The sequence below is a fragment of the Phascolarctos cinereus genome, unplaced genomic scaffold, assembly GCF_003287225.1.
Source record: "Phascolarctos cinereus isolate Bilbo 61053 unplaced genomic scaffold, phaCin_HiC Scaffold_11;HRSCAF=466, whole genome shotgun sequence".
Classification (NCBI taxonomy): domain Eukaryota; kingdom Metazoa; phylum Chordata; class Mammalia; order Diprotodontia; family Phascolarctidae; genus Phascolarctos; species Phascolarctos cinereus.
The window spans coordinates 97,308-123,915 of record NW_027555378.1 but is presented as its reverse complement, the minus strand read 5'-3'; the positions used below and the strand labels follow the sequence as shown (position 1 = coordinate 123,915).

Sequence of the window (26,608 nt, the reverse complement as noted above, 5' to 3'; positions counted from 1 at the left end):
AGGAAATGACAAACCATTCCAGTATCTTTGCCAAGAAAACTCAAATGGTGTCATGAAAAGTCAAACACAGTTGATAAAATGACTAAACAACAACCAACATCCCATGATTATGAAGTTGTTTTTAACCAAATATAAGACTTTACATTTATCATTACCAAATTTCCTATAATTAAAGTCAGCCCAGTACACATTAACATTAAGCCTTAACAACTCTTTCAGTTACAGGCATTTTATTTTATGTTATTGTCTAACCTATAGCTGTCCAATTTTTCCATAAAGTTGAAGGCATAAATGACATCAAGTGTGATACATTATCATAAGCTTTACTCTATTTACATCAGTCTCCTCATCTGCTAAGTTAATAATCCTACTAAAAAAAGAAAATGGATCCCAGATTTTGAGATTTAGAAGGGAGTTTCATGAGTAATGTAATCTAATCCATACACAAAAACATTCACCAAATAATTAATAATATATCCAAGAAAAGGGAACCTATTGTTTCTCTGGCCAGTAGTATACTTTTGGACAGCTCTATTTTTTAGTTTTTTTTTTTCTGAAATCAGGCTTAAATTTGTCTTTTTATGATTTCAACTGGTTCTGCCCTGTGAGAAAAATGGAAGAAATCTAGTCTCTTTCCCATGAGACAGCCCTGTAATTAAGATGATATTTTGTCTCTCCTAACTTTCTGTTCTCCAGGTCAAATACCCTGTTTCTTTCAAGCATTTTTCATATGACCTGAACTTTAGACCATTTATCATATTGGATATTCTCTTTTGGACATTCCAGGTTTCCAGAGTCTTTTGTAAACCACAGTACCCAAAAATGAACATACATGAAAGTGCCTTGTTCCTTCTGAAGACATGCTCACTCTTTGTTATCACTATGTCATTCTCAGAAATCAATTCTTTAATAATTCTTTTCTGAAAACAATGACCTCACCGGCCCTTACTTTTCAAAATCTATTTTTAGGGCAACATTTGCCCTTTTTCAGTCTTGTACTTCACTTAAAGTGATTCAGTGATCACAATTCCCAGTATGTTCTTTGAGCCTCTTTTTTCTTTTTAATTGTTGAAGTAGGTTAAAAAGAGCTTTTTGTTTCCTTTAGACTCTTACCCTGGACACATTTCATTCTGAGCTTTATTTTTACACAACTACCTTGCTTATATATTCATTTTCCACCTTGTGTATGCTTTTTGTACTCCCCAGTCTAAATTGGTTGTTGAGGTTTTTGTACATAACATCACTCTCCTCAAACAGTTCTTTCTTCTGTATTGGAATTTTTCTGTTTTTGACCTAAGAATTAAATTCTTAAGCATCTCTTAACTGTCCTTGGGTGACTTCCTCTGCAGCATTTTATTCCACAAGTACCTACCTATCTTTTTTTTTAACTCTTTGAAAACTGAGTCTACCATGCATGTCTTCCTTGCCCAAATTTCTTCCCTATCACAGACAATAAAAGGGACTAGTCACTTCCTCCTAAGAGTTTATAATTTCTATCCCAGTGACCAATTTTCCCTGTTAACAACAATAAGAGCTAAACATAATTTCACCTTTATTGGTTCTTCCACATTTTCAAGGATGAAATTATCACCAAAGCAAGGCTAGAAATTATTTTCTGTATTGCTTTTGTTTTTATCAGATTTCTCAATAATAGAAACTCCCTTCTTATTACTATATATCTTCTGTGCCAAACTTGCAATCTCTTCTCTGAACTCATTTGTTTTTGCTTGATGGTCCAATAGACAGAGTGTTGGCCCAGGACTAAGGAGGACCTGTGTTCAAGTCTAGTTTCAGAGCATAGTGCCTGGTACATACTAGACACTTATGTTTATTCTCATTTTTCTAGGTGGTCTGTAGAATATTTCATTGGCTCATGATCCACATAAAGTCCCCTGAGTGTTTTCCAGGGTTTTGTCTTGGTCCTTTTTCTTTCACCCCTCTATACTTTCTTGGTAACCTAAACTCCCATGAGTTTAATTATCATCTTTATATAGATAACTGTCATCTGTATATTTGTCTTTCTCTAAAGTTTCCCCTAAACTTTAGGGACTTTATTACTGCATCATGAGTTTCCTAAAGCACATTTCAAACTATGTCTTTGAGATAATCTTAAAATCAACGTAATTAAAATTGAACTTATTATCTTTCCCTGGAAGCCTCCAGTTTTCCAGACTTCATCTTCTATCAAAATGATAACAGCCCAGAATTGAATTGCAAATTAAAATGCATTGAGAGATGGTTTGTGATCAACAAGATAGAAGATAAAATTTTTCTGATTATCTTGCCCACTTAGACCTCTCCAAAACAGCAATTATGCACCAAAGATAAAGCAACTTTAGCCATCTCCATGTTTTAGGACACCCCCCCAAAAAAAAGGTTAAATAAAGGGAAACCAAACTGTAAAATGGCATCTAAGCTGAGTTATTACAGGATTCCTTTCCCAGCCCCCACACTAGTCCCTATTTCCATTGCCTTGCAAAAGTCTGGCTTAGGCACCACAGGTTGTGGAAGTCTTCTTCAGGGTTGGGACTGAAAACTAGTGCCAAGGCACTGCTATGGAAGCTTGTGGGGCCACAAAAGATCTCTGCAGAAGAGCTAGGAAGAATGGGAAAGGGGAAAAACATGTCTGGGCTTGAAATAGAGCTCTATAGCACACCCACACCTTGCCTTCCTTCCATAGCCTTGGAGGCCCCACATATAGAAATTAGCCTTCTAGTACTTGTGGGATAGAGAACTGAGGAACAGAGAAACATGGGCATGGAGGAAGGGTGCATGGTGAGGGACAACACTGTGTGGTTGAGGGGGGAGTGTGAGACAGTGTTGGTTGTGGAACTGGAGCTGTGTAGTACTCAAATGTACTTTGAAGATACATGTATCAAGATAGGGTCAGTTTTGTTCCCATGAAGGTCCTTGAAGTAGAGACTTGTGTACTGAGAATGGCCCAGCATAGGAGACTGAAACACTTTGAGATTCAGTTTCCCCAGGAAACTTATGACAAGGGTGTCAGAAGTGAGCAAAAAGAAAAAAATAATGGCAGAAAACCCTCCTGAAAATACCAAAAATCTCAGGAAGAAGAAAATTCAAAGATCTTTAACATAAGCAGATAAACCAAAAGGGAAAACATTCAGAAGAAAGAAATAGTCTCTACAGCTGGCGAATGAGTTCATATATCTATGAATAAATATAGGAGAACAAAATTTTCCAGCACTTGATAAGAAACAGAATCCTGTGAAATTGGAGAACATGGAACAATAAATAACATGCTGTTTCTGAGTGGTTTAAAACAAATGATAATTATGAAATAAATTTTATGACCTTGCACAGCAGAAATAATGGACAGAATAGAAAAACTGTACTCTTCAAAACTAAGTCCAACCATAGATACAAAAAGAGAAAAATAGATTGGACACGCAAATACACAGAAGTAAAGTACAATCTCGAAGAAGAGTAGCAAAAAAACAATATTCTAAGAAAATATGCTTATTATCCAAACAAAATGTACTGAACTTAGGGACAGAATAAGATTCCATTTTAGGATCATAGGTCTCCCAGAAGAACATGATAAGGTGAAAAAAAAACCTAAACATGCAAAGAATGTAAAAAATAGGAAAGTGAAAGTTAGTTTGAGGCAACAGTAAAGAGGTGACTTGGGCATGATGGGCAGAATGTGATGGTGCTCTGCCTACAGGTGAAGAAATGTTTTTTGTGGGTGTATATTACAAAATGGGAGCATGAATAAAAATAGATTGGGGGAGATGAGTATGTACTGTACATAGAACAAGTCAAGACACAGGTGACTGGTGGTCTAGGAGGAGAACATTGGGTGAAGACATGGGGAAGTAAAAGTTGGAGAAAACTCTACTGTTGAAAGTTTCTGCTGGTGAAGAGAAATGCTCTGTCAAGGGAGATGGAGACTTTGGACTGGGTTTGGTTTGGAGGATTTGGTGAGTGAAAATACCACTTGACCTATCTTGGGAAGGACATATTTGGAACTCCCAATTTACCAGATGGGAAAATGGAAAGACATGGATGTAGAGAGGAGATTTTTGACCAGGGGGTCTGAATGTAGATCAATAAGAGGCTGAATAATTAGGGATGTGTTGATGGGGTTGGGGGATGAGGGAGGAGGCCTGTCATGGGGGAGTGTCTTTTCTCTCATCTGCAGGAGTTGGCCTTGTTCTGTGAGTGAAGCACAATGGAAAAAGCAGTGTCAGAAAATGCCTAGAAAGGTACTTTGGAAGCTATGATTTCATGAATAGAGACTACAGTACAGGATTGAGTGAGTGAGGGAGGGACTCTGTGTGTGTGTGTGTGTGTGTGTGTGTGTGTGTGTGTGTGTGTGTAGACTTATCCTAAGCTCAAATGTGGCCTCAGACATTTATTAATTGGGTGACCCTAGACAAGTCACTTCACCCTGTTTGCCTCAGTTTCAAAAAATGAAATTAAAAGGGTTAACAGCAAACTAATGAGCAGTATTCATTGAAGGGAAGCAAAGGAAAAGGGAATCTAACTAACTAATAGAAAAATAAAGGTGAGGGGATGGAATTAAATAAACATATTAAAATCAAGAAAGAAAAAGGAGCCAATAAGCAAAACCCCAAGGGAAAAGGGAGTAACATGATTAGGGCATTGGTTATGCGGGAAACAGAGCTAATGGGATAGGACCATCTTAAAAAGAAATTGAAATAACTGAAGGAATGTAATATTGTATTTATAAATGGCAAAAAAGCCTAAAAAACTTTGTTAGAGAAAAATGGAGGAAAATAAACTAAACTGTAGCAATAAATACACAATCCAACAAAATGAAAAATATCTGTCAGATTAAATAAGTCTGTTTATGAGAAACATATAACAGAAAAAAATTTAGACACAAAATAAAACTGAAGATCTAGAGAAATATTTGCTGTGCATCTACGGAATCCCCAAAAGCAGGAATTACAGTCATGCTATCTGACAAACCTAAAACAAATTACTTAAAAAAATATGAATAGGAAACTACATTGTGGTAAAAGGAACCATAGGCAACAAACTAATAAATTGAATTGCTCCAAATACTTGGCATCAAAATTCACAAAGACAAAGCTACCTGAAGGGCAGCTAGGTAGCACTGGATAGAGTACCTGCCCTGGAGTCAGGAGGACCTGAGTTCAAATGTGACCTCAGACACATAACACTTACTAGCAGTGTGACCCTGGGCAAGTCATTTAACCCCAATTGCCTCACCAAAAAAAAAAAATACTACCTGATCTATGAGAAGGCATATACAGTAACACAAGAATGATAAAAGACTTCAGTAGCCCTCAACAGGAAGATAAAAAGGGAAATATGAGACTGAACAAATCACTAGAGAAATGAGTTAACAAATCTTCTAAATGGGATTGTGAAAGAATATACATAGATTCTTAACAGAAACTGATCAGAGATATTGCAAACAAAAATAAGGCAGAAACAGTTAACACATACATCAACACTATAACCCAAAAATATTCATAGGTTCATGGACCACAGACAAATGACACAGACCCAAATGGAGACTTAATCCAAACAAAGGACAAGTGATAGAAACAGTAACTATGTGAAAGATAATGATAACTATAAAAAATTTCAAGGGTTTTTTGAGTGGAGAGAGAAAAATTTCATGTACGAAACATACAGATATTAATAAAACTGAAAAATAAAGGAATAATGAACTGAATTTGTATTTAAAAATTAGAAAGCCACCAAAATCATTGATTATGATCACGTGGAAATTTCCCTTGGATTCCCATTCCAGCGATGGAAGGGTGGTACAGCATTAGGAAAACAATAAACAAAATTAATCATATTAAAAATAAAAACATCCAAAACTACATAATAGGTACAGTAAAAGCCTTTGAAAAAATTCAGCAGTCTTCATGCTAAAAACTTTAGAAAGCATAGGAATGCAAGAACTTATTTTTAATATCAGAAAAAGCATTTTTCTAAAATGAAAAACAAGTGTTAACATGCAATGGAAATACAATAGAACATTCATCCAATAAATGGGAGTACAACGAAAATGCTCACTTTCCCCACTCTTACTTTGGAAATGCTAGGATTTTAGGTTTGGAGCAGGAATAAGTCAAGAGAAAAATTAAAGATAAATAAAGAGGAGGTAAAATTGCCCATTTGCTTGATCATATGATAATATTATGAAATATTCTAGGGAGTCAGCAAAGATACTGACTGAGATAATTTCTTTAGCAAAGCTCCATGCCACAAAATACTGCCCCCCAAACCTTACAGCATTTCTATATAAGATAACAAAACTTAAAAAGTAAAAATAGAAAATCTCATTTCAAGTAACTACAAAATGCATAAAATATGGAGATTAAATGATAATTGTAGCTAACATATTGCGCTTGCTATGTGTCAAGTATTTTACTTATCTCATTTTTCTCTTACTCCTTAAAGAAATTAAGAGCTGGAGAAATATTCAGTGGTCAGGAGTACACTGCATCTATATAATAAAAATGACTGCTTCCAAAGTCATTTATACTTTTAATGCTATACCAGTCAAATTACCAAGGGGATACTTTCTGGAATATGATAAAATAATAATAAAATTGATTTGGAAATAGAAAGTATCTAGAATATGAAGGGAAATGATGAAAAGATATAATGAAGAAATGGCAATAACACTTCCAGATTTCAAACTGTATTATAAAGATGTAGTCCTTAAAATAATATACTGTTTTTAAAAGTAGATAGGTGGAATGACCAATAATGGAACAGACTATATGAAGGAGAATTAGAAACACTGGAACTCAATAAATCAGTATTAGATAAAATGGAAAAATAAATACTTAGTAAATAACTGATAAAAATTGTTGGGAAAACTGGAAAGCAGTTCTGCAGAAATGAAGTTTAAACCAATATCTTACACATCACTTTTCAGTACATTCCAAATGGATGCATGACCCTGATTATGTTGTTAAAAATTAAAACAGAAACATATCACTTACCTCTTAGAGCTAAGTATAGAAGATGTATTTTGGACCAAAATATAGATGAAGGTAATTAGAACAGATAAAATAGATACCTTTGAAAATGCAAGAATTTAGTATGGACCAGTCTCAATAGGAGTGCACTAATTACATTATGGATCAAATGAAGTATGTTCCAAATCACTGTGAACGTGTAGAGTCATTTGACAACCTGTCAAATTCTACTGAGATGTCAAGGAAAGTAAAGGTCGAAAAATATCTTAATTTGTTAAGTATTGATCTTTAAAAGATCAGTTTATTTATTGGGAAAGGTTTTCTCCATCCAGTATTTTGAAAATAATGATTCTTAAAACTTTGTTGTTGGAAGATGTTGAAAAATCTGTTACCCGAAGAACAAATGACAGTTAAATTTACTGGGTACCTAGAAAGTAGGCCATGAGTTAGTTGGTTTACTTTGGTTTTGCTACATCAACTAATCAAATAATTAGCTAAAGTTTAGAGATTTTATTGAATTTTAAGAGGTTGTGCAGTTACAAATAATACAGAATTTATTCTGGTAATACTTATCTTCTAGCCTCAAACTTCAAACACTCACCAATGCCTTCTAGATGCTCCATTGTTCCTCTATAGTTTTCAGTGAGAAGTTAAAGACAGAGAGGTCTCACTTTCATCTGTGGCTCTGTGAAGCTGTAGCAGGCATAGCATGCACACTCTAGTAAACAATCTGGGCAGATAGGCTAAACTAGGTTGAGGATAAATCTGTTGGTGAGTTAGGGGGATGTCTACTCCACATATGTGAAGATTTTCCATGGTGGAATGGGTGGACCGGGACAATTTATCCCAATGACTGTGAAGGAGGCTGAATCAAGCCCTGTGGAGTGCTTAAAGCTTGGTCAGCAGACATAGAAGATGCCAACGTCATCCACTGCATCCCAGGCCATCATCAGTCATCTTGACTTTTCTCTTGCCACTGAACTTCAATGACTATGGAAGAAAGAGTGAGACTGATGACTGTGCAATTGGAGCTCACTTAAATTTAATTGTTGCACAAGTCAAGGCATCACCCATTACATTATGATGTTACTGGTCTTCCTCAAATCAAAGACGTATAACAATTTTCAGTCCTGGATAACACTCAGGACTTTACTTCCTGCACTTCATGGAGAGAATTTTTTTCTGAGACTAAAGGTACTATTTTTTTTTTTTAATATTATTTTGATTTATCAACAATCACTTCCATAAGCTTTTGAGTTTTAATTTTTCTCTCTCCCTTCCGAGTCTCTCCCAGGACGGCACACAATCTGATATAGACTGTACATATACATTCTATTAAACATATTTTCACATTAGTGATGTTGTAAGAATTAGAACCAATAGGAGGAACTACCAGAAAGAGGAAATAATACAACAGAAGAAAAAAATAGCAAATAGTATGCTTCGATGTGCATTCAAACTCCATAGTTCTTTCTTCCTATGTGGATAGTATTTTCCATCATGAGGCCTTTGGAGATGTCTTAGATCCTTGTATTGCTGAAAGGGTTAAGTCTATCAATATTGGTACCTAACTGATTATGAAGGCTACCACTTCTAACTTACTTTTAGAACTTCTTTTAAATTATTACTACTGTTAATACTTCTCAGGAAATCTTACAAGCATATTTGGACTCCAGCTACAAACTTTCAATAGAGTTTAGGAATATAGAAAATAGATAGTGGAGAAAAAGAACCAATATGGTATAGACATGGAAGTCAAGGAGAGTTTTAAAAAGAAAATTTATAGTTTCATGCTAAATCTACTTTCATTTTTGACAGGAATATTTTTTTCTTGTATCTCTAAATTTTTTTTTTTAAAAGGAGCTCAATGTAAAAAAAAAAAAGAAAAAACCCTTGAAATTATTTGACATAGGTATATCAAAATAGTTATTAAAACATTCTTATTTGCTCCTATGATATGATATGTCCATAGCATAATTATTATTTACAAATTATTATCATTTTTAGTTTTTCCAACTAGCAATGTCTTTTTCATATTTTTCTAAGTGCTCAGTGAGCTTTGTAAATAATATATTCTTAGTAAATTTTGGGATATATATAGATAAATAAGTGCGTAGATTTTATTACCTTATTTTCAAGATACTAAAAGGAATTAAGCCGAAAAAAAATTTATGGTCTATCATCCTGATTCGGAAATAGATACAACTACATATAAGGTGGCTCAGGGGAGAGAGTATGCTTACAGTCAGGAAGACCTAGGTTCAAATTCAACTTCAGACACTTAATTGCTGTGTGACGCCAGGCAAGACAATCTCTATTTGCATGAATCCACTGAAGAAGGAAATGGAAAACCACTTTAATATACTTGCCAATAAATCCCCATGGACATTATCATCCATAGGGTCACAAAGAATCAGCACACATGAATGACTGAACAATAAATATATGAACTATATTGAAGTTATACTTATATTGACTATCCTAATAATATCCCAGTGATTAAGAATGATTTCTGATTTCTGTAAATTCCAAATATGCTTTTAGTTTTCAGAATTCTAAGAAAGTTATGTTTTTAAAACTTAACAATGTTTCTTTATTTGTATTGTATTATATTTTAGGAAGAAGAACATACTTTTCAAATCCAGGCGGCACTTCTCCAGACTGGTATGAAGATTTTATCACGGATTCTGATGCTAAAGTGTTGGAACATTCTGGAAAAATGGTACTTCTTTTTGAAATTCTTAAAACGGCTGAGGAACTTGGGGATAAAGTGTAGTAATATAATACATTCTTAAAAAATGGATTTGTATTAATCCCAGTATAATTACATTAAATTATTCTTCTAGTAACATATTTCAAATTTGGATTTCATTTTTCATATTTCTGTCTTCTAAAGAAAGCTCATTTTGGTAAGAATTAATTCTTATTTTCTGTCTCATATACTTCTCAGAGAAATTAACACCCATTCTTAAGCTATTTCTGTTAAAGTCTTACTTAATGGCCAGAAATACGAAAAATGGACTTTTTCTCTTTTCTGTTAGGAAGTAAATTTTAACAGTTTTAGTTATAAGTTAGTCTCCTTTATTAAAAATATTTGAAGAACCGGATCCCATCACTTGTAAGAACCATGTTTCACATGTGCTTTTTTAGTCTCCATAGCACTTAATCAGCACAGTGCTTTGCACAAAGCTGATATTGCTTAAATAGAAAGAAGGAAGAGTGAATCCAAGGGAGAGAAAATTGAACTAAATTTAATATTAAGTGCAATGTACTACTTCCTACCAAATCAATGAAATTACTTATTATGTATCCATGGTAATCAGCATTAGTTAATAGTATTATAGATTTCACCTGGGGAAAAAACATAACAAAATAAAAAAAGTAAATACAGTTTGGCTTCAAATTGTGGTCTTCTAATTCCAAGTCTGACACTCTTTCCAATATGTTGCTGACATTATTCAATACTTAATATTTGGAATTGGATATCTTTAGCTTTCACATAACAGAAATACAAAATAAAAGTTTATAGCAGACTAGATTTACTTATTAGATTTTTTTAAAACTGAAATTAGGCCAAATTGTTTCCAGTTGATTACTCATGTTGTCTAGGTTGTGTTTGATAAGGCAGTTCCTCCCAAATCCTTCTAATGAAGTCCCTTGTTCATTAGGTCTTTGCTGCTTTTGTAGAGTTCTGGTTTATATGTCATTATATATAAATGTAATATATATGTCATTATATGTAAGTGTAACACCAACAAAATATGATAGCATATTAAAGGAGAATAAGGATCATGACAAGGAATTTTTAGAAAGCAATCTCAATAAACAGCACTTTTTTTTTCTCCCAGGCTGGTGTTTAGCCAATCTCTCATATCTCTGGACTTGATTGAAGATTTTCTTGAATTGGGCAGTAAGGAAATATCAGATGATAAAGACAAGCCTTGAATTTATAAAGGTAAGTCCACCCTTTAATGCTGAATTTCTGAAAAAAAAAGTTTTGATATCAATGAAGAAAACTATTAAACTAATGACAAAACTAGGAGCTGGTATTGTGAGAAAAACTAAAAAATAGATCACATAATAGAAAAACAAATGGTTAATTTGATTTAAAAAGAGAGAAGAAAACCAATTACCAGTATCAAAAATAAAATGAGTGAATATAGCACTAATGAATATGAAATTAAATTAAAACAATTAGTAGGAGTGCTTTTGCCCAATTATGTGCCAATAAGTCTGACAATCTAAGTGAAATGGATGAATATTTATAAAAATTAAATTGCCAGACTAACAAAACAGAAAATAGAACATGCTCCATTTAAGAAAATAATTGCACAAGACATCAATGATCTCCCTAAGTACAGATGGATTCACAAGTAAATTCTCCTAAACATTTAAAGAACAATTATTTCCAAAAATATATAAACTATTTGAAAAAATAGACAAAGAAGGAGTCCTTATAAAATACTTTTGACACAAATATACCTAAACAGGGAAGGGCCAAAACAGAGAAAGAAAACTATAGACCAATTTCCTTGATGAATATTGATTCAAAGATTTGAAAAAAAGTACTTGGAAAGAAGTTATAGCAATATACCACAAGGATTTTACACTACGAGCAGGTGGAATTTATACCAGGAAGGCAAGGCTGGTTCAATATCGGAAAAACTAGCAGCATAACTGACCGTATCAATAACAAAACAAACAGAAATCTTATATTATCTCAATAAATGCAGAAAAAGTTTTGACAAAATACAACATCTATTTCTATTAAAAACATTAAAGAGTATAGGAATAAATGGAGCTTTCCTTAAAGGAAGTAGTAACTATCTGAAACAATCATCAAGTGTTATCTGTAAAGAAGGTAAGCTAGAAGTCTTCCCAGCAATATCAGGAGTGAAGCAAGGCTACCCATTATAACCACTATTATTCAATATTGTCCTAAAAATGATAGCTTTGCAATATTATAAGAAAAGAAATTAAAGGAATTAGAATATTAGAATAAACAATGAGAAAACAAAATAACCACTCTTTGCAGATGATATGTTGGTATACTTGGAAGAATCAACTAAAAAACTACTTGAAATAATTAACAATAATTAACAGTTTTAGCAAGGTTGCAGGATATAAAGTAAACCCACATAAATCATTTGCATTTCTATATATTAGTAGCAGAAAGAGGTAGAGAAATTTCATTTAAAATAACTCAACAATATAAAATATTCGAAAATCTTCCTGCCAAGACAAACCTAGGAACTATTTGAACACAATTAGAAAACACTTTTCACCCAAATAAAGTCAGATCTAAACAACTGGAAAAAATCTTAATTGCTCATGGGTACTCCAAGTCAATATAATAAAAAATGACAGTTCTACCTAAATTAATTTACATATTCAGTGCCATCCCAATCAAACTACAAAACATCTATTTTGTAGAGCTAGAAAAAAAATATTCATCTGGAAGAACAAAAGGTCAAGAATATCACAGAAATTAATAAGTGACCAACTAAATGACCATCAATTAAGTAAATAATTGAGTAAATTTCAAATTTTAGAGTAGCTATTTTGCTATGCATTTTTTCTGTGTAGCATTTATATGAGTAATTTTCAAATTTGAAAAGTGGTTTTTAAGTAGAATTAGATATTTAATGAAAGTTGATTTTGTGTGTATGTAGTGCTACATTACAATATAATAGACCCATTTTTACTATTTAATATGTAGGTGAAGGAAAATGGTTTCAAAACATTGATTATTATCGTTTGTATGGTTCTACAAGTGTGCAGGCAAGAAAGAAATGGGCTAAAGAGTTTAATGATGAAACTAATGTGAGGTGGGTAGTTTAGATTTTTTTCCTCATTTATGTTGCAGATCATTACCAGCTTATAGGGCCACTTTCTTTCTTTGTCATGTTCAAAGTGATTTTGCTACTGATTTTATCTGGCATCCAGTGCATATTTCTTGAAAAATTTTCAGTTAACACAGATATACCCCCTAACTAGAAAACTGTTTTCCTATTAATTCCCCCTTCTTGGTTTTTGTTAAAATCCTGTAATCTAGCATTTCATTCAATCTATTGAAATCTCTAGTCATCTGATTTTATTATCTTCTCTCAATCATTTCACATAATAAAGTGCAAATCTGACTTTTGATTCATCAGTAATGAATTGGAATAAATTCAGGTTATCAAAATCCATATAAAAATTCCTGCCTCAATAATAGTTAAAGAAACGTAAATTGAAACAATTACAAGTTTCTATCCTATACCCATTAGATTGGCAGAGATTAATAGACAAAAGAAAATGACAAACGTTGGAAGGAATGTAGAAAAACAGGAACATTATAGCACTGCCACTAGAGCTGTGATTTCATTTAGCCATTCTTGAAATCTGTAAAGAATTAGTAGCTAAAAAATGGAACAGAAAATGTCATGAAAAAGTGACTAAATTGTGCAAACACTTTTATTCAACAGTACCACCACTATGCTGATAATAACCCAGAGAGGTCAAAGAAAGGGAAGGGATCTCTGTATCTAAAAATATTTATATTTATAGCAGTTATTTCTGTAGTGACAGAGAACTGGAAACTTAGAATGGTATGTATACATTGGGGAATGGCCAGAGAAATTATGGTATGTGAATTTGATAGTGTACTATTCTATAAGAAACGAAAGGGAACGTTTAAGAGAAACTTGGGAAGACTGGTATGAACTCAATGTTGAATAAAGTGAGTAGAACAATGGTAGCAATTTTCCTTTTTCTATTCTTTCTTTCTTTTTTGGGGGAAATTGGGGACTTGCTCAGGGTCATGCAATGAATAAGTGCCAAATGCCTGGTCTGAGACTAGATTTGAACTCAAGTTCTCCTGACTCCAGGGCAGATTCTTAACCCACTGTGCAATGGTAGCAATTTTTACAATAAGAATAACATTTCTGTCAAGACAAATAACTTTTCAAAAGCCTTAAGGACTTAAATTTTTGCCTTGTTCTTCCATGATTCCAAGGACCAATTATTTGCTGTCCACCTCCTGACAGAGAGATATAATAGACTCTAGACTCAAGATGCAGAATGGACATGCATTTTTTTTCCTTGGATTTAATCTGTAGGGAAATTTCTTTTGTTTGTCTGCATGTTTGTGACAAGAGTTTTCTGTTTCTTTCATTTTTTCCCCTTCTTAATTTAGGGGTTTAAGGTATTGGAAGAAAGAAAGTACATGTTTCTTAATTGAATAAATAAGTAAAATACATTAATCAGAAATTATTGATTAAATGTCAGTGTGCCTTTCCCTTCATATTTTGATAAGTTATTGCTACCTGAAATACTTTGTCTGCCTAGATTATTTGGCTACATGCTTCTGTTTCTGGCATGTGGCAAATGAACCTACATATTTTCTTACTCATAATGGCAATATTTCATGGCAAATTTATTAATTTTATAAGAATAATCTTTTATTAGACTAGTTACTTTTTCCTTTTAAATTTGTAGGGGCTGGGTGTTCATTATTTCCAGCAAAGCAGGTTCAGTTGGCATTAATCTGGTAGCTGCTAATCGAGTAATTGTCTTTGATGCCTCTTGGAATCCATCCTATGATATTCAGAGTATATTCAGGGTTTATCTGTTTGGTCAAAATAAACCAGTCTTTGTATACACGTTTTTAGCTCAGGTAGTTTTCAACTTTTCATATAATAAATTGGAAGTACAAGTAAAAGTTTGAAACTGGTGAGCAATTATAGGTAAGTAAAATGACATTTCATTCTTTACATACAATCAACTTTTAGTATTTTCCTTGAACAGAAAAGGCCATCTCAAAATATGTTCATTGGTCAAGTAATTTCCCTCCCCTAATTAGTATCATACATGTATATGCATATATATACAGATATACACAAACATATCAATATATTTGCCAGTCATTGTATTAAGTACAGGGATTTCAAAGAAAAACAAGAACAGTCCCTTCTCTTACTGACCTCACAGCATGCAAACAACTCTGTTGTTTGAGGTATAGAGTCAAAAGCAGTCAGCATTAAGAGGTCTAGAAAAGGCTCTTGCAGAAGTAAATTGAAACTTCAGGAAAGAAAGGAAGCTTTACAGACAAGAAAGGTGAACATTCCAGCCAGTAAAAAGACACTTGATTGGGAAATGGAATCATGTGTGAGCAATGACAAGAAGGTCATTGTCACTAAATCAGAGTAAGTGGAAGGGAGTTAAGCCTAAGAAGATAGATAGAGACTTAAGTTGTAGGATTTTATCCTAGAGATAATAAGGAATTACTGGAGTTTATTGAGTAGGGGGGTATGACAAGTAGACCTATGCTTTAGGAATAAAAAGTGAATAAATAAATATACACATATATGTATGGATGTATATGTATGTATATATCATGCTTTATTAATGCCGTCTACTAGCAAATCCCCATAAAAATCTACTGCTCTGTCTTCTAACTGAGCTACTATCCAATGTTATGTGGATATCATGCATGTCACTCCTGAAGACTATGCTGGCAGTTTCAGGTAGTGTACTCCCAGCTAAGGCTCTTACATGGATCTTCTCTAATTGTTTGAAACTCTGACATTGGTTGACCTGCAATAAGGAAAGAAGAAATCCAATGAGGAAAAGAAATCAAAGTGCCATGTATATTTGTAGCCATGTGCTGGCATTGGTTGAAGAATACAGCAACCAAATTGGTCATGCGTTTTATCACCCAGAGGTTTGTAGAAGTTCTTCCTCATTCAGAAGCCTCCATGGAGAGATAGCTCAACTGCCTCTGTTAGAGAATTTTGTATATACAATTAGTTCTGACTTAGTAGTCAATTAAAAGACTTTCTCTCATCATGCAGTCAGCTCATAGGAAAGTCACTGAATGCCTGAAAATGCTTAAAAACTGGCTATCAGAGGCCTCATCATTATTCATCAGCTTGTATTTCTGGAAGCAGATTCTCCCAATATCTGAATGAGTCAGCAAAGTGAATTGTAGATGCTTGAAGGACTTGGTTAGCTTTATGTGTTTTTATATGCAAAAGTTAATTACCAGATAGTTTGAAAAAGAAAATACTGGAAAGTCACTTTCACAGTAGTAAATGGAATAATGGAATAGGATGTAATCTGTGGAGTCAAGGAGACCAATTAGGCCATTGTAGTCATTCAGAAAAGAGGTTGTGAGGGCCTAAATTAAGGTAGTAGTTGTGTGAACAGAAAGAAAGTTAAATGTGGGAGATTTTTGTAAAGATAGAAATGACAGTCTTTGACAAGATTTGCATACATAAAGTAAGGAAGATTGAGGATAATACTGAAATCCCAAAGCTGGGCGATTGGAAGATGGTGGCATCTTAAACAATATTAGAGAAGTGTGAAAGAACAAAAGGTTTAAGGGGAAAGACAGTGAGTTCAGTTTTGTATATGTTTACTGTAGGGTTTCTATAGGACATTCAGTTTGAAAATCTGGAAGTCATCAGCATAGAGATGATGGTAAAAAGTGATTACCAAAAGGAAGAGTAGGGAGGGAAAAGATAAAAGGGCTTCAAATCAAACTTTAGGGACACCAATGGTTAACCGGCATGATATTAATGATGGAGCCCACAAAGGAGACTAACAGTAATTGAAAGAATTATATCCGGTTTCGTGGATTCAAGTTATCAAGCACTGCCTATGCAAAACCAAGATCTTTGAAGTAAAATTTCATAGTGTTGAAATGTGCGTATGTTATCTAATTATGGTTTCTAATTCTTATACAGGGAACTATGGAAGATAAGGTCTATGAACGTCAAGTAACCAAGCAATCACTCTCTTTTCGAGTTATTGATCAACAGCCAGTTGAATGCCATTTTACTTTGAATGAACTGACTGAACTTTATACATTTGAGCCAGACTTACTAGATGATCCTAATTCAGAAAAGAAGAAAAAGGACACTCTTATGCTGCCAAAAGTATACATGATAATTTAATTATAATTAAGCCTAGTATCAAAGAGAGATATTTTTGTGAATAATTTTAAAAGTAATCATAATAATTTAGTTGGAGATATTTTTAAAAAATAATTTAGTTTTAGTTTTCAACATTCATTTCCACAAGATTTTCAGTTCCAAATTTTCTCCCCATCTTGCCCCTCCCTCCACCCCAAGGCAACATGCATTCTGAATGCCCCTTCTCCTAATCTGCCCTCCCTTCTATCACCCCCCCTTCTTTTATCCCCTTCCCCTTTTATTTTTCCTGTGGGGCAGGATAGATTTCTATACCCCATTGCCTGTATATCTTATTTCCCAGTTGCATGTAAAAACAATTTTTAACATTTGTTTTTAAAGCTTTGAGTTCCAAATTCTTTCCCTTCCTCCCTCCCCACCCACCCTCATTGAGATGGCAAGCAACTCGATACAGGTTATACATATGCAGTTATGCAAAATACTTCCATAATTTTCATGTTGTGAAAATTAGTTGCAGACTTTAAAGAAAGCTTGAATTTCTTCAGCAAAATGGTAAAAGTTAATATTTATATTACTGAATCTACGGGTTGGTAAATAATTAAAGTGCGTCTGAAATTCGTTGTCTTGGAGAGTTGCTTGGCACACTGAGAAACTATATAACTTACCCAGAGTCACACATGGGGCTTTTATCCCGGTCTGGGTTCTAAGACCTGTTATCTGTCCATTATGCCAAGCTGCTTCACTATAAAGAAAATATTTAATAAATTGTAAAATGTTATATAAATATGAGCTATCATTGCTACACACAGTATTATACTCACAAAAACATTATACAGTAATGGAATCAGGAAGTCCTGAGTTGAAATCCAGCCTTAACACTAGCTATGTGACCCCGGGCAAATCATGTAAAGACAGTCTTCCTTGGAAAGGACCCTGAAGGATTATACTCAGTTTTTCTGGGTAGGTGATTATTGGTTTTTAAGCCTAGCTCCTTTGACCTTCAGAATACTATATTCCAAGCATTCCCATTACTTAATGTAGAAGCTGCTAAATCTTGTGTTATCCTGATTGTGTTTCCAGAATTGTTTCTTTCTGGCTGCTTGCAATATTTTCTCCTTGACTTGGGAAATCTGAAATTTGGCTGCAATATTCCTGGTAGTTTTCCTTTGGGGATCTCTTTCAGGAGGTGATCGGTGGATTCTTTCAATTTCTGCTTTACCCTCTGGTTCTAGAATATCAGGGCAGTTTTCCTTTAATATATATATATATATGAAGCAATTGGGGATTATTTCTTGAAAGACAATTTCTGGGCTTTTTTTATTATCACTTTCAGGTAGTCCAATAATTTTTAAATTATCTCTCCTAGATCTATTTTCCAGGTCGTTTATTTTTCCAATGAAATATTTCACATTGTCTGCTACTTTTTCATTCTTTTGTTTTTGTTTTATTGTTTCTTGATTTCTCATGAAGTCATTAGCTTCCAGTTGCTCCACTTTAATTTTTTTTCACTCTAATTTTTAAGGAAGTATTTTCTTCAGTGACCTTTTGGACTTCCTTTTCCATTTGGCCAATTCTGCTTTCTAAGACATTCTCCTCATTGGCTTTTTGGACCACTTTTGCCATTTGGGTTAGGCTATTTTTAAAGGGTTTTTTCAGTATTTTTTTTGGGGTCTCCTTTAGCAAGCTGTTGGTTTTTTTGGAAATCTCTGGTAGAAAACTAAAAAGAATCAATGAAATTTTTTTCCCTAAATGCAAGCTGTTTTAGAGCATGTATTTTTAAAATTTGAATCCTCAGTGCTTTGCACTTACAAGACATTTAATAAACATCTAATGACTTATTAGTTGAAATACACACTGGAACCGAGTATTATAGGCATTATCTTCCCCATTTTATAGATGAGAAGGGTGAAGGTAAGAGTGAATAAGCCCCTATTTTACAAATGAGGAACCAAGAATGAGAGAATAAATAATTCTCTCACAATAAAAAGCACCATAGCACGAATCTACTTCTTCTGATTCTGTTGCTCTTTTTCTTACACTGACTATCTCAAAATAAAGCCAAATTGAAAAATGAGATATTTAAGGCTGACCTGCATGTTGTCAAGAAAACATATTCTGGTTCTTAGATTTAATGCTAATTTATCTTTTTTTTTTAACAGGACACAATCCTTGCAGAATTACATCGAATACATAAAGAATACATAGTAGGATATCATGAACATGATTCTCTTTTGGACCATAAAGAAGAAGAAGAACTGACTGAGGAGGAAAGAAAAGCAGCATGGACAGAATATGAAGCAGAAAAAAAGGGTCGAGTGACTTAATTCCTTTATGGTATATTCAAAGCTATATAGTATTATTAAAAACATTTCTAGTAGAATTTACCTATTTTAATACTCAGACCTCAGAATGAGAAGCTTCCTGGAAAGCTGACCTTGAAGCCAAGAAGACTTGGGTTCAAATAATATTTCTGTCATATTATAACTATGTAACCCTAGGCAAATTGTTTAATCTCTCTATACTCTTTACAACCATCTTAAAGATATATAAATTACAGAGAAGGTGTTCTCCTGGGAATTTGCCTTATCTAGGAGTTCCACAATCTTGTGAGCCACAGTCCTTATGGTCTTTCCCTAGCTATGAGGATACACCTTTACTTGTTGCTTATGTCAATTCCTTTACATATGCATCTGTTACTATTCTCTCCCATATTTTCCAGCAGATTACATCTTCATTCACTTCTTCCCCACTCCAATTTTCAGCTTCCCTCTACCAACAGGTTCTTTCCTTCCCACCTTCAAATGTATTCTTGTTTTGCCCATCCTTAAAACACCTCCTACTATCCTCTCAAGCTATTGTGTTAAATCTTTCTTCACTTTCTTAACCAAACATTGTGGGGTCCAAAATTGTCCAATCTACAATAAAAGAAACTGTGGCAGAGTTCCAAGCCAATAGCACTTTACTTCTGGTCTATGGCCCCCTCTAATGAAGTGGACCTCAGAATCTTCCTCATGATCTAAGATGTTCCCTTCCTCCATGGTCTTAGTTTTACAGTGCTTAATGCCCAGCTGATATGGAAGAGGCATAGTAAAATAGTCTTATTGGTTGATAAATCTTGACCTTGATCCTCTGGTTGAGGACGGGTCTTTCTAAACAAAATACTGAATGTCATTGGTTGACAAATGAGCTGACAAGCAGACCTTGACAGACTTATCTCGACCTTTCAGTGGTCCTACCAAGCTAATGAGGAAACCCATGGAGACATCAAAACATGACTATAGTTTTGCATATATATGTTCTTTTCTTCTTCCTTTGTTTATTTAGATTTGCCTTGTGCTTAGTACACTGTAGTTGTCACATTTATCACTTTACATATACGAAAATGCAGGTAGTTTTGTTTGTGTGACAATAATTTTCTAGCTATAGACATCAACAATTCTTCAATGTAATAAGTGGTATTAAATTGCTTGTTCCAAGCCTTAATAGAAACTATTTTTGTTTCTTTTTTTTGTTTCATAGGGGCTGACTCTGCATTTCACTTTGCCTACTGTCACTTTCAGCTCAGAGCCTCTATTTATTCCTTTTGATATGAAAGCCCTCTCATCCATGAGCTATCAACAGCTGGAAGTAAGTTTTTTAAAAAAAGAAAGAGATATAAATATAAATCTGAATCCGAATCACTGAAGTTTAAAGACAGTCACTGTCTCTGTCTGTCTGTCCACATCTTGTAGTCAGTGAAACAATGTTCATGAATCTTAAGCATTTTTCTAGAATGCAAATTAAAAAACAGTCCCTGCTTTCAAAGAGCTGACACTTTCCCAAATAAGTAAGAAGAAAATATATACAACATAAATGCACAGTGATTAGGATCATTTGTTAATATTGACTCAGTAATAATGTTCAGAATTCAAAAGAGCTGTACAATGAAAGAAACAAAACGCAGCTAGGTAGAGAAAAGGGCCTAAGGGCAAATGGACCAAAGGCAGTTTGCTGGATTCTGAACCAAGTATCCAAAAGTGAGTAAACTCTATCCACTGTGCTAAAGAGTCTGAAAGTCTGTCTATTTTATTGCTTTTTCTAGCTCCTAGTTTTATTTACTAGTTCAGTAGTTGGCTTAATTTCAGTTTTATTAATCTCTCCTTTGGTTTTCAGAATTTCTAATTTGTTATTTAATTTGGGATTTTCAATTTGTTCTTTTTCTAGCTTCATTAGCTGCATGACCAATTCATTGATCTCCTCTTTTTCTATTTTATTCACGTAAGCATTAAAAGATATAAAGCTTCCCTCAAGAACTGCTTTCACTGTATCCTAAAAGTTTTGGCATGTTGTCTCTTTATTGTCATTCTCTTGGGTGAAGTTATTGATTGTTTCTATGATTTGTTGTTTGACCCATTCATTCTTTAGGATTAGATTATTTAGTTTCCAATTAATTTTTAGTCTGTCTTTCCATGGCCCATTATTACACGTAATTTTTATTGCATCATGATCTGAAAAGGATGCATTCAATATTTCTGCCTTTCTGCATTGGATTGTGAGGTTTTTATGCCCTAATACATGGTCAGTTTTTATGTATGTGCCATGTACCGCCGAGAAAAAAGTATGTTACTTTCTATCCCAGTTCAATTTTCTCCAGAGGTCTATCATACCTAACTTTTCTAATGTTCTATTCACCTCCTTAACATCTTTCTTTATTTTGTGGTTAGATTTATCTAGTTCAGAGAGGGGAAGGTTGAGGTCTCCCACTAGTATAATTTTGCTGTCTATATGTCCCTGAACTTCTCCTCTAAGAATTTGGATGCTATACCACTTGGTGCATATACGTTTACTAATGATATTACTTCATTGTCTATGGTGCCTTTTAGCAGGATGTAGTTTCCTTCATTATGTCTTTGAATTGGCATCTAGTTTTGCTTTTGCTTTGTCTGAGATCAGGATTGCTACACCTGCTTTTTTTTTTTTTACTTCAGCTGAAGCATAATATATTCTGCTCCAGCCTTTTACCTTTACCCTGTATGCATCCCTTTACTTCAAATATGTTTTGTAAACACATATTGTAGGATTATGGTTTTTAATCCATTCTGCTATCACTTCTGTTTTACGGGAGAGTTCATCCCATTCATATTCACAGTTATGACTATGTGTCTTTCTCTCCATCCTATTCTCATCTCCCATTTATGCTTTTCTCTCTTCTTTCTCCCTTTCTCTCCTCACTAGAATTTTGCTTTTGGCTCTGCCTCCCTCAATCTGTCCTCCCGTCTATCAGTCCCCTCCTTTTCCTTCCCTTTTAACCTTACTACTTCTTCCATCCCTTTTCTTTCTCCTTTCTCCTTCTACTTCCTATAGGGCAAGTTAGAGTTCTATACTTAACTGATTATGTTATTTCCTCTTTGAGCCTAATCTGATGAGAGTTAGGTTCAAACAATGCTCATCTCCCTCCCTTCTTTCCCTCTACTGGAAAAGGTTTCTGTGCCTCTTAATGTAATGTAATATATACTTCCTGCCTCTCCTTTCCTCTTCTCCTAGTACAATCCCTTTCACCACTGAATTAGAATTTTACCATCACATCAAAGTCAACTTCTACCTATGTTCTCTGTCTATGTATATCCCTTTTAAATGGCATAATAACAATACAGTTTTCAAGAGTTACAAGTGTCATCTTACCTTGTAGGGATGTAAACAATCTGTTCTTATTAATAACATGTTGTGTTTTCTTTCATGTTTACCTTTTTATGACTCTCTTTTTTTCAATTCAATAAACATTTATTAATTACCTATTATGTGTAAGTCACTATACTAGACATTATGTATTTAAAAACAACAGCAAAATTAACTTCAAAGGTCTTATATTCTGCAGTGTTTGTGTTTGTGTGTATGTGTATATCTACACATAAGTAATGAAATATATGTTTAATTGAAAAGAAGAGAGAGCACTAACAAAGAAGGGAAAAGGGGGAAAGTTTATGCCTCTCTTGAGTCTTGTATTTGAAGGTCAAATTTTCTGTTAATCTGGTCTTTTCATCAGGAGGGTTTGGAAGTCCCCTTTTGCATTGAATCCATCTCCTGATGGAAAAGAGAATGACTCAGAGTATAATTGGAAATGGTCAGTGCAGAAATTAAATAACTATCTTCTTTTTTCTCATTACTTTTATTTTTCCTATACAATTTCTTTCACTTTCTTTTCTTTTTTAGTAAATTACCACTCAATAAAATTATGGAAGGCTTGTTGGAATGACTTATTGAAATCCTAATCTTACAACTCTTTTTTTCTAAATTGTATTTCTACATCTTGATTTGTTCCATAGACTTATCATTTAAGCCTTTTTCTGTGCTTATTGTTCTGCTTTTTTACATTGTCCGTAATTTTATTTTCACCTTTATTAAATCTACACATCATTTTAAAATGTCTTCATTTCATTTCTTATGACATTTTAGGTTTCTTTCTCAGAAAGACTCTAGAATTCTTAACTATTTCAACGTTGCTTTATTTATAATTTATAATGTTGTTATTAGATGCATTATTCTCCTCACTTTACTTAATTTCATACTACTCAGGATTCACTGAAATGATTTCTTTTTAATTTATATACCACTTACATTTATATTTATATGCATTTATATGCCACTATTTATTCAGCCATTTCTCAATTGTGTTAGGAGGCAGAGACTTTGGGATAGACGCTAGTTATTTTCTTTTTCTCCTTTTTTTGATCCCTTGATTTAGGCTTAGGAAGTTTTAGTATGTTTTGTTTTGTTTTGTTTTGTTTATTAACCTTCCTCTTAACACTCTCCATTACCCATTCTTGTTTGTTTCTCTTTGGAGTTTATTTACATACCAAACTGTCCATTTGAGATGAGTATTTTAACTAATGCTTACCCTTCAGACCTTTTACTTCATGTTTATGTACTCATTCCAGTTATGAGAAATATACTCTCCGTAGTTCATTTTCTCCTTGTAGTCTTTTTCTTCTTGCCCTCAGGCTGAACTCCTCTTTAGTTCTTGTGTGAAAGAAGTCTCTGAATATAGTTTCTTATTGGTTTCTGAGGGTGTGTGTGTGTGTGTGTGTGTGTGTGTGTGATAGAGAGACAGAGAGTGAGGCAATGGGGTTAAGTGACTTGCCCAGGGTCACACAGTTAGCAATTGTCAAGTGTCTGAGGCTGGATTTGAACTCAGGTCCTCCTGACTCCAGGGCTGGAGCTCTATCCACTGCACCACCTAGGTGTACCCTAAATACCATTTCCTAAAAGTTGCTTAAGATTGGCCGATTAAAATGATTCTCAAATGATAATTTTGTAGAAAAGCAAACTAATTGGGACAAACTAATGGCATTAGAAAATCACTTCGTAACTCCTCTAAAACAGCCTTAAAACCTCAAGGAAGAGATGTAGCTTTCTGATTGGATGACTTCTCTTGAATCTCCATTTAAGGATGGATCCCAGTCCAAATATCTCTTCATTTCTTACTCCAGCTCCAGAAAACTCTTCATCAGAAGATCACTTCAGCCCTAGAATTCACACTTCAGAAGTATTCTTAGCCCCTTCCCTTGGTCCAGTCACTTCTTCATTTTTCTCCAACTGCACTCAGGACTCTTCCATCTTTTACCTCATTTTTGTCCTCCCTCCCTCCCCTGCTTTCTTTTCAGCTTCTTTTAATATGTTTATTTCTTACATTAGAATGTGAACTCCTTAAGGGTACAGACTGTCTGTCTACTTGTAATTGTAGTCATATAGTGCCTCACACTTAATAAGTACTTAATAAATGATTGTTTACTGATATCTAAAGTCTTCTTAAAGCAGGAATAGGAATAAGGATCCTCAAGAGTTTACAGGGTTTACTTTGTATTCCTAAGTGTGGCACATTGGTCTGTAACAAATGCTTAATAAATAAATTCAATTTAAGTGTTGGTGTTTTGTTGTGTTTTGCTTTAGTGGAAAGAAAATACACAAATGACAGAAGCTCAAGTTTATTCCTTGGCATTAAGTAAACAAGCCAGCCAGGAACGAGATGCTAAACATAGAGAAGCCATCCACAATGATGTATCAATAAGACAGCAAATGGTGAATTTATTTTTACGTTTCTATAGACTTCACCAAGCTCCTTATTTAGAAATTTCAAAATAAATGAGGACAATAGTTGCATAGTCATGACTTTTTTTTTAAAGCAGGGAAACAAAAGATTATTTTGGAAAATATTCTTGAAGATGCTTAACTACTGACAACTTAATTTCTGACTCTTGACCCTTATGTTGAAACAATTTGTTTTGAAAAATATATGTAGATGGATTGGCTATTTGGATATAGCTAGATAGATGACAGATTGATTTCTATGTATAAATACAGGGTTATACATACCTATATGCACATGATATGTAATATTGTATGTTATATTACTATTGGATTATATCTATTCTACTAACATCTGTTACTATATAAATATTATGTTTTATATGTATCATATAAATTGTTAAGAAAATTACATTACTTCCTAGATCTTAAATTCTTTATTTGTAATGCCAGTTTGTGAGATGAGTCATTTTGAATATGCTACTCTAATAAACTTATTTCATTTTCAAACAAAAATAATAAGATTTAGAGTTGGAAAGAACTGTACTTACAGGGAGGATATCACTGGGAAGTAGTAAATGAGAAAGCAAGGATTCAAAATTTAGCTTCTCTAAATCCAGATCCAAAATTCTTTCCATTCTACAGGGTCAATAACTTCAATTTTTCTTTCACAGTTAATAAGCTGTGCCCAGCGGATACAAATGGATAGAAAGCTACTACAATGATATAGTTAAGAAATATTAAATCAAGAAGAAGCTTCAACTCATCACCTTCAGCTGCCAGCACCTCCAAATCTAGTCATAAATTCTTCTGCTTACAAGCGTATGGATGTGAAAGGAATGTATCAGCCAATTGTTCGTGGTATGGAACCCCAACTAATAAGAAGCAAGAATCCAAAAGCCTCTCAGAGGAAATCAATGTAATTTTACTCTAAAATGTTGAATGTGTTATAAAATTAACACTAGCTTAATGAAAATCATATGTCTTAATTCTTTGTTCCCTATAAATGTCATGCTCTATATTCAATTTAGATTTTTCTTAATTAGTTTATTTTGAAATTTGAGATTAATATTGGCTACATTTTTGTTTTATATGCTAAATTGAGAAGAGATTTCAAATACTTTTCATTGAAAACTTATTCAAGAATAATAACATAGGATCTATACTATTTCCTCTAAATTTTGTCAACTGTTTATTTCACTATGAAACCACCCTGAAAACAATCTAATTAGTAAAAAAAAAGTTTCTGTATTTATGTTTATCATATCTAATGTAAGCTGATAATAAGAGATAATTTTGTTTTCTAATAGTTCTTGAAATTAAAAAGGAAGAAGTAATCTCATGTTGATTTACCTCAAATCATAACTGATGTTTGACTAAGTTGCATACATAGATGAGAAATTTAGAAATGATTAATCATCTTGAAGTGCAATTTTCTTCCACAGCCACCTTTAAGTTAAATTTTAAAAGTTTACTCTCAGTTAATTGATTCCTTATTTTTTGCATGATCCTGTGGTGCAGGATTTGACCACAAATTGAAAGTTTTAAAGTATTTGAAGTAGTTAAAAGTATTTAATTCAAAGCAAGGTTTGTTTCCTCATTACAGTTTTTTATCTTCTATTTCTCCCCTCCAAAGTATTTAATTTAAAATGTTAATTAAAATTTCTTCTTTTG

The 26,608-nt window shown here is 33.5% G+C and overlaps 1 pseudogene; it reads left to right on the top strand.

The window, feature by feature from the left end:
- Positions 1-25,857, top strand: part of LOC110203829 (transcriptional regulator ATRX-like) — a 236,255-nt pseudogene extending 210,398 nt beyond the window's left edge.
- Positions 25,858-26,608: the final 751 nt, after the last annotated feature.